The following is a 14,076-nucleotide window of genomic DNA, read 5'->3' as shown; positions in this document are numbered from 1 at the left end:
AGATAACACTGCCAACCTTCTCAAATCTTCCTTCGGAATTGCCTCACGCAAATAGGTGCCCCGAATCGACGTCCAACCGGTGTTGCTACACTATCGCCAAACTGTATCCCGTCGCGCACAAAAGCGCCTTTGCGGTCTCCTTTTCTTGGTCGATGGCAATGACCGTAAGATTCATTGCCTCAGCTGGCGTCCAAATTTCGCTGTTTACAGCAAGACCTTTCAATTGCATACCCCTGCCTTTGAACCTCTGACACCGTGCACACGGCAATTTGCACTTCCTTTGAAACATTGCGCAGATCCGTAATCGCTTTGGCAATTTGCTTCGCGATCCCCCGTCCTTGCAGTACGTCAGTCACTCCGGCCGTCATCGGTAAAGTCCCTCAAACATCGCAAAGTAGCGAAACGCTTTGAAGAATGCCGCCGCCTCCTCGCGCGCCAGGCTGACGCCCCGTTGCTATTAGGCAGCGCGTGGGCCCCGGCACCGGCTTCGTTTGTTTACAGTCGTGCCCCACCGCCATTTTGACTTAAGAAGCGTCTACCGATGGGCGAGGAGCGCACGTTGGCGCCTTTGCTGTCCCTTGTTATTCTGCTTTATGAACGCCTTGAACTAAGTTTTGTGGCAACTGCGACGTCGCTTCGCGTCATGCTAATCCAATAGCATTGCAGCTCACTCACACTAGGCCGACCGGACACCGATTTCGGTCTGCGGACTGTTGGAGTCAGGGTTTTTTACCTTAGTGTCGGCGCCTCTGTCGCACAGTATCGACGGTGACAATCTGCCGACGGACGGTAGGTGGAGAGCTCGGCGTCGGTACAGTGCCACAGAGGCGCCGACATAAAGGTAAAAAACGCTGACGCCAACAGTCGGCATACCACTGTGTAAAAGCGCCATTGTCAGATGGGAAGAGGACTTGGCACCCGAATTTGCCGCGTCCCAGGGCTTACGTGGGCTCATCAACCCAGCATCATTCGGTACATTGAACCCGGCACACCCCCTCTACCAGGGTTTACTCTGCGGGGGGCTTTGGTTCGGGCCAACGGTCCTTCGAGGACAAGGGGGCTGCTGTGGGGCAGCACGAACTGAGCTACTGCGCTCACCACACAAGCAGCCGTGTCGGCCTTACAGGACTTAAGCCTGACAGACCATTGTATAAGAAGGGCAAGGCAAGCAAACCATGAAGATCAGCAAAGCCATCCGTGGCGCAGCGCGACCACACAAGGGTGCGCCGCGACCGGTTGTGGCTCTGGGTTCCACTGAGTCAAACAAAACCCCGTGGTTCGACTGGCACACATGGCCAAGTCGAGCGACCTTAGGGAGCAGGCATCATAACTTAATGGAGAGCTTTCCACCTAACTCGTAAAAGATCACGGCAGGGTGAACCCACACTTCGAGAAACTTCTTTTCGGCTGACTGATGCCACTCCCGGGGGAGATGGAATCAAACCTCCTACCGTGCTTTCGCAAGCATTTAGTTAGGACCCGGTGTCCGCCCCCCCAAAAACCGTATTACAGCGTGCTAACCAGACTTGGTATGAGCACTCGACAAGAAGAACTACGAACTCGTTGATCGTCTGCTCAGACAAAGAGTGCAAGAAACGTCTGATATGGAACACCTGGAAGACTAAATATACTAGCAATTCGTTGGAGAAGATCCGCGGGAAGCGAGCAAACACTGCGTAAAGATATGAACCGAATCCTCACGGCCGCCACAATAAGGGCGCACTCCACGAACCGGGGCGGCTGTGACGCGACTCATCGGCAGGCACCCTCGTGCCAGGCGCTGCATGAACGTAGCTCGGCTGGCGTCGAGGAAGCTGGCTGTAATGAGCTTCCAGCTTGGTCTGTGGAAGGACAGATTGTACCTTCGGCAATGCGGGGGGAGACCTGGGGTGAGGATATCGACTACTTCTTGGATCGGAGTTAAAACTACGTCGATACCGCGGTGAACCGTGCGGAGGCATACCAGAGAGTTGGCAGCATAAATGGAGGACGGGAAACTTGACTGAGGCACACAACGTGAATCACACACAGCGGATCGAGTATTATGAAAAAAGGAAGTAAAACTTCCATTCGGGAGCATATCCGAGTTAAGAGTGATCTAGATCACTAGTGTAGTGCAGTAGCCACGTTGCCCAGGTCGGGAATTTCAAGTTCTCCCTTATCCTGGGCAACTTAAGCACCTGCCGAGCGGAGAATGATTTTCCCCGAAAAATTTGAAAAATGGTAAGCCTATAGCCCAGGAAAATATCATTTTTCCGACGAAAAATAAAGTGCATCGAAAGCGCTCGTTCGCGGCATATATGAGTCGCCGGGCTTGCGCTGATGCTGTTTAACGCGATAGATAAACGATTAGGCGCGGAATAATTTTCCCCGAAAAAGTGGAAAAATGGTAAGCCTATAGCCCAGGAAAATATCATTTTTCCGACGAAAAATAAAGTGCATCGAAAGCGCTCGTTCGCGGCATATATGAGTCGCCGGGCTTGCGCTGATGCTGTTTAACGCGATAGATAAACGATTAGGCGCGGAATAATTTTCCCCGAAAAAGTGGAAAAATGGTAAGCCTATAGCCCAGGAAAATATCATTTTTCCGACGAAAAATAAAGTGCATCGAAAGCGCTCGTTCGCGGCATATATGAGTCGCCGGGCTTGCGCTGATGCTGTTTAACGCGATAGATAAACGATTAGGCGCGGAATAATTTTCCCCGAAAAATTGGAAAAATGGTAAGCCTATAGCCCAGGAAAATATCATTTTTCCGACGAAAAATAAAGTGCATCGAAAGCGCTCGTTCGCGGCATATATGAGTCGCCGGGCTTGCGCTGATGCTGTTTAACGCGATAGATAAACGATTAGGCGCGGAATAATTTTCCCCGAAAAAGTGGAAAAATGGTAAGCCTATAGCCCAGGAAAATATCATTTTTCCGACGAAAAATAAAGTGCATCGAAAGCGCTCGTTCGCGGCATATATGAGTCGCCGGGCTTGCGCTGATGCTGTTTAACGCGATAGATAAACGATTAGGCGCGGAATAATTTTCCCCGAAAAAGTGGAAAAATGGTAAGCCTATAGCCCAGGAAAATATCATTTTTCCGACGAAAAATAAAGTGCATCGAAAGCGCTCGTTCGCGGCATATATGAGTCGCCGGGCTTGCGCTGATGCTGTTTAACGCGATAGATAAACGATTAGGCGCGGAATAATTTTCCCCGAAAAATTGGAAAAATGGTAAGCCTATAGCCCAGGAAAATATCATTTTTCCGACGAAAAATAAAGTGCATCGAAAGCGCTCGTTCGCGGCATATATGAGTCGCCGGGCTTGCGCTGATGCTGTTTAACGCGATAGATAAACGATTAGGCGCGGAATAATTTTCCCCGAAAAAGTGGAAAAATGGTAAGCCTATAGCCCAGGAAAATATCATTTTTCCGACGAAAAATAAAGTGCATCGAAAGCGCTCGTTCGCGGCATATATGAGTCGCCGGGCTTGCGCTGATGCTGTTTAACGCGATAGATAAACGATTAGGCGCGGAATAATTTTCCCCGAAAAATTGGAAAAATGGTAAGCCTATAGCCCAGGAAAATATCATTTTTCCGACGAAAAATAAAGTGCATCGAAAGCGCTCGTTCGCGGCATATATGAGTCGCCGGGCTTGCGCTGATGCTGTTTAACGCGATAGATAAATGATTAGGCGCGGAATAATTTTCCCCGAAAAATTTGAAAAATGGTAAGCCTATAGCCCAGGAAAATGTCATTTTTCCGACGAAAAATAAAGTGCATCGAAAGCGCTCGTTCGCGGCATATATGAGTCGCCGGGCTTGCGCTGATGCTGTTTAACGCGATAGATAAACGATTAGGCGCGGAATAATTTTCCCCGAAAAATTGGAAAAATGGTAAGCCTATAGCCCAGGAAAATATCATTTTTCCGACGAAAAATAAAGTGCATCGAAAGCGCTCGTTCGCGGCATATATGAGTCGCCGGGCTTGCGCTGATGCTGTTTAACGCGATAGATAAACGATTAGGCGCGGAATAATTTTCCCCGAAAAATTTGAAAAATGGTAAGCCTATAGCCCAGGAAAATATCATTTTTCCGACGAAAAATAAACTGCATCGAAAGCGCTCGTTCGCAGCATATATGAGTCGCCGGGCTTGCGCTGATGCTGTTTAACGCGATAGATAAACGATTAGGTGCGGAATAATTTTCCCCGAAAAATTGGAAAAATGGTAAGCCTATAGCCCAGGAAAATATCATTTTTCCGACGAAAAATAAACTGCATCGAAAGCGCTCGTTCGCGGCATATATGAGTCGCCGGGCTTGCGCTGATGCTGTTTAACGCGATAGATAAACGATTAGGCGCGGAATAATTTTCCCCGAAAAATTGGAAAAATGGTAAGCCTATAGCCCAGGAAAATATCATTTTTCAGACGAAAAATAAAGTGCATCGAAAGCGCTCGTTCGCGGCATATATGAGTCGCCGGGCTTGCGCTGATGCTGTTTAACGCGATAGATAAACGATTAGGCGCGGAATAATTTTCCCCGAAAAATTGGAAAAATGGTAAGCCTATAGCCCAGGAAAATATCATTTTTCCGACGAAAAATAAACTGCATCGAAAGCGCTCGTTCGCGGCATATATGAGTCGCCGGGCTTGCGCTGATGCTGTTTAACGCGATAGATAAACGATTAGGTGCGGAATAATTTTCCCCGAAAAATTGGAAAAATGGTAAGCCTATAGCCCAGGAAAATATCATTTTTCCGACGAAAAATAAACTGCATCGAAAGCGCTCGTTCGCGGCATATATGAGTCGCCGGGCTTGCGCTGATGCTGTTTAACGCGATAGATAAACGATTAGGCGCGGAATAATTTCCCCCGAAAAATTGGAAAAATGGTAAGCCTATAGCCCAGGAAAATATCATTTTTCAGACGAAAAATAAAGTGCATCGAAAGCGCTCGTTCGCGGCATATATGAGTCGCCGGGCTTGCGCTGATGCTGTTTAACGCGATAGATAAACGATTAGGCGCGGAATAATTTTCCCCGAAAAATTGGAAAAATGGTAAGCCTATAGCCCAGGAAAATATCATTTTTCCGACGAAAAATAAAGTGCATCGAAAGCGCTCGTTCGCGGCATATATGAGTCGCCGGGCTTGCGCTGATGCTGTTTAACGCGATAGATAAACGATTAGGCGCGGAATAATTTTCCCCGAAAAATTTGAAAAATGGTAAGCCTATAGCCCAGGAAAATATCATTTTTCCGACGAAAAATAAACTGCATCGAAAGCGCTCGTTCGCAGCATATATGAGTCGCCGGGCTTGCGCTGATGCTGTTTAACGCGATAGATAAACGATTAGGTGCGGAATAATTTTCCCCGAAAAATTGGAAAAATGGTAAGCCTATAGCCCAGGAAAATATCATTTTTCCGACGAAAAATAAACTGCATCGAAAGCGCTCGTTCGCGGCATATATGAGTCGCCGGGCTTGCGCTGATGCTGTTTAACGCGATAGATAAACGATTAGGCGCGGAATAATTTTCCCCGAAAAATTGGAAAAATGGTAAGCCTATAGCCCAGGAAAATATCATTTTTCAGACGAAAAATAAAGTGCATCGAAAGCGCTCGTTCGCGGCATATATGAGTCGCCGGGCTTGCGCTGATGCTGTTTAACGCGATAGATAAACGATTAGGCGCGGAATAATTTTCCCCGAAAAATTGGAAAAATGGTAAGCCTATAGCCCAGGAAAATATCATTTTTCCGACGAAAAATAAACTGCATCGAAAGCGCTCGTTCGCGGCATATATGAGTCGCCGGGCTTGCGCTGATGCTGTTTAACGCGATAGATAAACGATTAGGTGCGGAATAATTTTCCCCGAAAAATTGGAAAAATGGTAAGCCTATAGCCCAGGAAAATATCATTTTTCCGACGAAAAATAAACTGCATCGAAAGCGCTCGTTCGCGGCATATATGAGTCGCCGGGCTTGCGCTGATGCTGTTTAACGCGATAGATAAACGATTAGGCGCGGAATAATTTCCCCCGAAAAATTGGAAAAATGGTAAGCCTATAGCCCAGGAAAATATCATTTTTCCGACGAAAAATAAAGTGCATCGAAAGCGCTCGTTCGCGGCATATATGAGTCGCCGGGCTTGCGCTGATGCTGTTTAACGCGATAGATAAACGATTAGGCGCGGAATAATTTTCCCCGAAAAAGTGGAAAAATGGTAAGCCTATAGCCCAGGAAAATATCATTTTTCCGACGAAAAATAAAGTGCATCGAAAGCGCTCGTTCGCGGCATATATGAGTCGCCGGGCTTGCGCTGATGCTGTTTAACGCGATAGATAAACGATTAGGCGCGGAATAATTTTCCCCGAAAAATTGGAAAAATGGTAAGCCTATAGCCCAGGAAAATATCATTTTTCCGACGAAAAATAAAGTGCATCGAAAGCGCTCGTTCGCGGCATATATGAGTCGCCGGGCTTGCGCTGATGCTGTTTAACGCGATAGATAAATGATTAGGCGCGGAATAATTTTCCCCGAAAAATTGGAAAAATGGTAAGCCTATAGCCCAGGAAAATATCATTTTTCCGACGAAAAATAAAGTGCATCGAAAGCGCTCGTTCGCGGCATATATGAGTCGCCGGGCTTGCGCTGATGCTGTTTAACGCGATAGATAAACGATTAGGCGCGGAATAATTTTCCCCGAAAAATTGGAAAAATGGTAAGCCTATAGCCCAGGAAAATATCATTTTTCCGACGAAAAATAAAGTGCATCGAAAGCGCTCGTTCGCGGCATATATGAGTCGCCGGGCTTGCGCTGATGCTGTTTAACGCGATAGATAAACGATTAGGCGCGGAATAATTTTCCCCGAAAAATTGGAAAAATGGTAAGCCTATAGCCCAGGAAAATATCATTTTTCCGACGAAAAATAAAGTGCATCGAAAGCGCTCGTTCGCGGCATATATGAGTCGCCGGGCTTGCGCTGATGCTGTTTAACGCGATAGATAAACGATTAGGCGCGGAATAATTTTCCCCGAAAAATTGGAAAAATGGTAAGCCTATAGCCCAGGAAAATATCATTTTTCCGACGAAAAATAAAGTGCATCGAAAGCGCTCGTTCGCGGCATATATGAGTCGCCGGGCTTGCGCTGATGCTGTTTAACGCGATAGATAAACGATTAGGCGCGGAATAATTTTCCCCGAAAAATTGGAAAAATGGTAAGCCTATAGCCCAGGAAAACATCATTTTTCCGACGAAAAATAAACTGCATCGAAAGCGCTCGTTCGCGGCATATATGAGTCGCCGGGCTTGCGCTGATGCTGTTTAACGCGATAGATAAACGATTAGGTGCGGAATAATTTTCCCCGAAAAAGTGAAAAAATGGTAAGCCTATAGCCCAGGAAAATATCATTTTTCCGACGAAAAATAAAGTGCATCGAAAGCGCTCGTTCGCGGCATATATGAGTCGCCGGGCTTGCGCTGATGCCGTTTAACGCGATAGATAAACGATTAGGCACAGAATAATTTTCCCCGAAAAAGTGCGAAATGGTAAGCCTATAGCCCAGGAAAATATCATTTTTCCGACGAAAAATAAAGTGCAGCGAAAGCGCTCGTTCTCGGCATATATAAGCCGCCGGGCTTGCGCTGATGCCGTTTAACGCGATAGATAAACGATTAGGCGCGGAAAAATTTTCCCCGAAAAAGTGAAAAAATGGTAAGCCTATAGCCCAGGAAAATATCATTTTTCCGACGAAAAATAAAGTGTATCGAAAGCGCTCGTTCTCGGCATATATAAGCCGCCGGGCTTGCGCTGATGCCGTTTAACGCGATAGATAAACGATTAGGCACAGAATAATTTTCCCCGAAAAAGTGCGAAATGGTAAGCCTATAGCCCAGGAAAATATCATTTTTCCGACGAAAAATAAAGTGCAGCGAAAGCGCTCGTTCTCGGCATATATGAGTCGCCGGGCTTGCGCTGATGCTGTTTAACGCGATAGATAAACGATTAGGCGCGGAATAATTTTCCCCGAAAAATTGGAAAAATGGTAAGCCTATAGCCCAGGAAAATATCATTTTTCCGACGAAAAATAAAGTGCATCGAAAGCGCTCGTTCGCGGCATATATAAGCCGCCGGGCTTGCGCTGATGCTGTTTAACGCGATAGATAAACGATTAGGCGCGGAATAATTTTCCCCGAAAAATTGGAAAAATGGTAAGCCTATAGCCCAGGAAAATATCATTTTTCCGACGAAAAATAAAGTGCAGCGAAAGCGCTCGTTCTCGGCATATATAAGCCGCCGGGCTTGCGCTGATGCCGTTTAACGCGATAGATAAACGATTAGGCGCGGAAAAATTTTCCCCGAAAAATTGGAAAAATGGTAAGCCTATAGCCCAGGAAAATATCATTTTTCCGACGAAAAATAAAGTGCATCGAAAGCGCTCGTTCGCAGCATATATGAGTCGCCGGGCTTGCGCTGATGCCGTTTAACGCGATAGATAAACGATTAGGCACAGAATAATTTTCCCCGAAAAAGTGCGAAATGGTAAGCCTATAGCCCAGGAAAATATCATTTTTCCGACGAAAAATAAAGTGCATCGAAAGCGCTCGTTCGCGGCATATATGAGTCGCCGGGCTTGCGCTGATGCTGTTTAACGCGATAGATAAACGATTAGGCGCGGAATAATTTTCCCCGAAAAATTGGAAAAATGGTAAGCCTATAGCCCAGGAAAATATCATTTTTCCGACGAAAAATAAAGTGCAGCGAAAGCGCTCGTTCTCGGCATATATAAGCCGCCGGGCTTGCGCTGATGCCGTTTAACGCGATAGATAAACGATTAGGCGCGGAATAATTTTCCCCGAAAAATTGGAAAAATGGTAAGCCTATAGCCTAGGAAAATATCATTTTTCCGACGAAAAATAAAGTGCAGCGAAAGCGCTCGTTCGCGGCATATATAAGCCGCCGGGCTTGCGCTGATGCCGTTTAACGCGATAAATAAACGATTAGGCACAGAATAATTTTCCCCGAAAAAGTGCGAAATGGTAAGCCTATAGCCCAGGAAAATATCATTTTTCCGACGAAAAATAAAGTGCAGCGAAAGCGCTCGTTCTCGGCATATATGAGTCGCCGGGCTTGCGCTGATGCTGTTTAACGCGATAGATAAACGATTAGGCGCGGAATAATTTTCCCCAAAAAATTGGAAAAATGGTAAGCCTATAGCCTAGGAAAATATCATTTTTCCGACGAAAAATAAAGTGCATCGAAAGCGCTCGTTCGCGGCATATATGAGTCGCCGGGCTTGCGCTGATGCTGTTTAACGCGATAGATAAACGATTAGGCGCGGAATAATTTTCCCCGAAAAATTGGAAAAATGGTAAGCCTATAGCCCAGGAAAATATCATTTTTCCGACGAAAAATAAAGTGCAGCGAAAGCGCTCGTTCGCGGCATATATGAGTCGCCGGGCTTGCGCTGATGCTGTTTAACGCGATAGATAAACGATTAGGCGCGGAATAATTTTCCCCGAAAAATTGGAAAAATGGTAAGCCTATAGCCCAGGAAAATATCATTTTTCCGACGAAAAATAAAGTGCATCGAAAGCGCTCGTTCGCGGCATATATGAGTCGCCGTGCTTGCGCTGATGCTGTTTAACGCGATAGATAAACGATTAGGCGCGGAATAATTTTCCCCGAAAAATTGGAAAAATGGTAAGCCTATAGCCCAGGAAAATATCATTTTTCCGACGAAAAATAAAGTGCAGCGAAAGCGCTCGTTCTCGGCATATATAAGCCGCCGGGCTTGCGCTGATGCCGTTTAACGCGATAAATAAACAATTAGGCACAGAATAATTTTCCCCGAAAAAGTGCGAAATGGTAAGCCTATAGCCCAGGAAAATATCATTTTTCCGACGAAAAATAAAGTGCATCGAAAGCGCTCGTTCGCGGCATATATGAGTCGCCGGGCTTGCGCTGATGCTGTTTAACGCGATAGATAAACGATTAGGCGCGGAATAATTTTCCCCGAAAAATTGGAAAAATGGTAAGCCTATAGCCTAGGAAAATATCATTTTTCCGACGAAAAATAAAGTGCATCGAAAGCGCTCGTTCGCGGCATATATGAGTCGCCGGGCTTGCGCTGATGCTGTTTAACGCGATAGATAAACGATTAGGCGCGGAATAATTTTCCCCGAAAAATTGGAAAAATGGTAAGCCTATAGCCCAGGAAAATATCATTTTTACGACGAAAAATAAAGTGCAGCGAAAGCGCTCGTTCTCGGCATATATAAGCCGCCGGGCTTGCGCTGATGCCGTTTAACGCGATAGATAAACGATTAGGCGCGGAATAATTTTCCCCGAAAAAGTGCGAAATGGTAAGCCTATAGCCCAGGAAAATATCATTTTTCCGACGAAAAATAAAGTGCAGCGAAAGCGCTCGTTCGCGGCATATATGAGTCGCCGGGCTTGCGCTGATGCCGTTTAACGCGATAGATAAACGATTAGGCGCGGAATAATTTTCCCCGAAAAATTGGAAAAATGGTAAGCCTATAGCCCAGGAAAATATCATTTTTCCGACGAAAAATAAAGTGCATCGAAAGCGCTCGTTCTCGGCATATATAAGCCGCCGGGCTTGCGCTGATGCCGTTTAACGCGATAGATAAACGATTAGGCGCGGAATAATTTTCCCCGAAAAAGTGCGAAATGGTAAGCCTATAGCCCAGGAAAATATCATTTTTCCGACGAAAAATAAAGTGCAGCGAAAGCGCTCGTTCTCGGCATATATAAGCCGCCGGGCTTGCACTGATGCCGTTTAACGCGATAGATAAACGATTAGGCGCGGAATAATTTTCCCCGAAAAATTGGAAAAATGGTAAGCCTATATAGCCCAGGAAAATATCATTTTTCCGACGAAAAATAAAGTGCATCGAAAGCGCTCGTTCTCGGCATATATAAGCCGCCGGGCTTGCGCTGATGCCGTTTAACGCGATAGATAAACGATTAGGCGCGGAATAATTTTCCCCGAAAAAGTGCGAAATGGTAAGCCTATAGCCCAGGAAAATATCATTTTTCCGACGAAAAATAAAGTGCAGCGAAAGCGCTCGTTCTCGGCATATATAAGCCGCCGGGCTTGCGCTGATGCCGTTTAACGCGATAGATAAACGATTAGGCGCGGAATAATTTTCCCCGAAAAAGTGCGAAATGGTAAGCCTATAGCCCAGGAAAATATCATTTTTCCGACGAAAAATAAAGTGCAGCGAAAGCGCTCGTTCTCGGCATATATAAGCCGCCGGGCTTGCGCTGATGCCGTTTAACGCGATAGATAAACGATTAGGCGCGGAATAATTTTCCCCGAAAAAGTGCGAAATGGTAAGCCTATAGCCCAGGAAAATATCATTTTTCCGACGAAAAATAAAGTGCAGCGAAAGCGCTCGTTCTCGGCATATATAAGCCGCCGGGCTTGCGCTGATGCCGTTTAACGCGATAGATAAACGATTAGGCGCGGAATAATTTTCCCCGAAAAAGTGCGAAATGGTAAGCCTATAGCCCAGGAAAATATCATTTTTCCGACGAAAAATAAAGTGCAGCGAAAGCGCTCGTTCGCGGCATATATGAGTCGCCGGGCTTGCGCTGATGCTGTTTAACGCGATAGATAAACGATTAGGCGCGGAATAATTTTCCCCGAAAAATTGGAAAAATGGTAAGCCTATAGCCCAGGAAAATATCATTTTTCCGACGAAAAATAAAGTGCAGCGAAAGCGCTCGTTCTCGGCATATATAAGCCGCCGGGCTTGCACTGATGCCGTTTAACGCGATAGATAAACGATTAGGCGCGGAATAATTTTCCCCGAAAAATTGGAAAAATGGTAAGCCTATAGCCCAGGAAAATATCATTTTTCCGACGAAAAATAAAGTGCATCGAAAGCGCTCGTTCGCGGCATATATGAGTCGCCGGGCTTGCGCTGATGCTGTTTAACGCGATAGATAAACGATTAGGCGCGGAATAATTTTCCCCGAAAAATTGGAAAAATGGTAAGCCTATAGCCCAGGAAAATATCATTTTTCCGACGAAAAATAAAGTGCAGCGAAAGCGCTCGTTCGCGGCATATATGAGTCGCCGGGCTTGCGCTGATGCTGTTTAACGCGATAGATAAACGATTAGGCGCGGAATAATTTTCCCCGAAAAAGTGCGAAATGGTAAGCCTATAGCCCAGGAAAATATCATTTTTCCGACGAAAAATAAAGTGCATCGAAAGCGCTCGTTCGCGGCATATATGAGTCGCCGGGCTTGCGCTGATGCTGTTTAACGCGATAGATAAACGATTAGGCGCGGAATAATTTTCCCCGAAAAATTGGAAAAATGGTAAGCCTATAGCCTAGGAAAATATCATTTTTCCGACGAAAAATAAAGTGCAGCGAAAGCGCTCGTTCTCGGCATATATAAGCCGCCGGGCTTGCGCTGATGCCGTTTAACGCGATAAATAAACGATTAGGCACAGAATAATTTTCCCCGAAAAAGTGCGAAATGGTAAGCCTATAGCCCAGGAAAATATCATTTTTCCGACGAAAAATAAAGTGCATCGAAAGCGCTCGTTCGCGACATATATGAGTCGCCGGGCTTGCGCTGATGCTGTTTAACGCGATAGATAAACGATTAGGCGCGGAATAATTTTCCCCGAAAAATTGGAAAAATGGTAAGCCTATAGCCTAGGAAAATATCATTTTTCCGACGAAAAATAAAGTGCATCGAAAGCGCTCGTTCGCGGCATATATGAGTCGCCGGGCTTGCGCTGATGCTGTTTAACGCGATAGATAAACGATTAGGCGCGGAATAATTTTCCCCGAAAAATTGGAAAAATGGTTAGCCTATAGCCCAGGAAAATATCATTTTTCCGACGAAAAATAAAGTGCAGCGAAAGCGCTCGTTCGCGGCATATATGAGTCGCCGGGCTTGCGCTGATGCTGTTTAACGCGATAGATAAACGATTAGGCGCGGAATAATTTTCCCCGAAAAATTGGAAAAATGGTAAGCCTATAGCCCAGGAAAGTATCATTTTTCCGACGAAAAATAAAGTGCATCGAAAGCGCTCGTTCGCGGCATATATGAGTCGCCGTGCTTGCGCTGATGCTGTTTAACGCGATAGATAAACGATTAGGCGCGGAATAATTTTCCCCGAAAAATTGGAAAAATGGTAAGCCTATAGCCTAGGAAAATATCATTTTCCCGACGAAAAATAAAGTGCATCGAAAGCGCTCGTTCGCGGCATATATGAGTCGCCGGGCTTGCGCTGATGCTGTTTAACGCGATAGATAAACGATTAGGCGCCGAATAATTTTCCCCGAAAAATTGGAAAAATGGTAAGCCTATAGCCCAGGAAAATATCATTTTTCCGACGAAAAATAAAGTGCATCGAAAGCGCTCGTTCGCGGCATATATGAGTCGCCGGGCTTGCGCTGATGCTGTTTAACGCGATAGATAAACGATTAGGCGCGGAATAATTTTCCCCGAAAAATTGGAAAAATGGTAAGCCTATAGCCCAGGAAAATATCATTTTTCCGACGAAAAATAAAGTGCAGCGAAAGCGCTCGTTCGCGGCATATATGAGTCGCCGGGCTTGCGCTGATGCTGTTGACGCGATAGATAAACGATTAGGCGCGGAATAATTTTCCCCGAAAAATTGGAAAAATGGTAAGCCTATAGCCCAGGAAAATATCATTTTTCCGACGAAAAATAAAGTGCAGCGAAAGCGCTCGTTCGCGGCATATATGAGTCGCCGGGCTTGCGCTGATGCTGTTTAACGCGATAGATAAACGATTAGGCGCGGAATAATTTTCCCCGAAAAATTGGAAAAATGGTAAGCCTATAGCCCAGGAAAATATCATTTTTCCGACGAAAAATAAAGTGCAGCGAAAGCGCTCGTTCTCGGCATATATAAGCCGCCGGGCTTGCGCTGATGCCGTTTAACGCGATAAATAAACGATTAGGCACAGAATAATTTTCCCCGAAAAAGTGCGAAATGGTAAGCCTATAGCCCAGGAAAATATCATTTTTCCGACGAAAAATAAAGTGCATCGAAAGCGCTCGTTCGCGGCATATATG

This window comes from Dermacentor andersoni, chromosome 9, assembly GCF_023375885.2.
Source record: "Dermacentor andersoni chromosome 9, qqDerAnde1_hic_scaffold, whole genome shotgun sequence".
NCBI lineage: Eukaryota > Metazoa > Arthropoda > Arachnida > Ixodida > Ixodidae > Dermacentor > Dermacentor andersoni.
The sequence above is the reverse complement of the archived record's forward strand: the minus strand, read 5'-3'. Positions refer to the sequence as shown.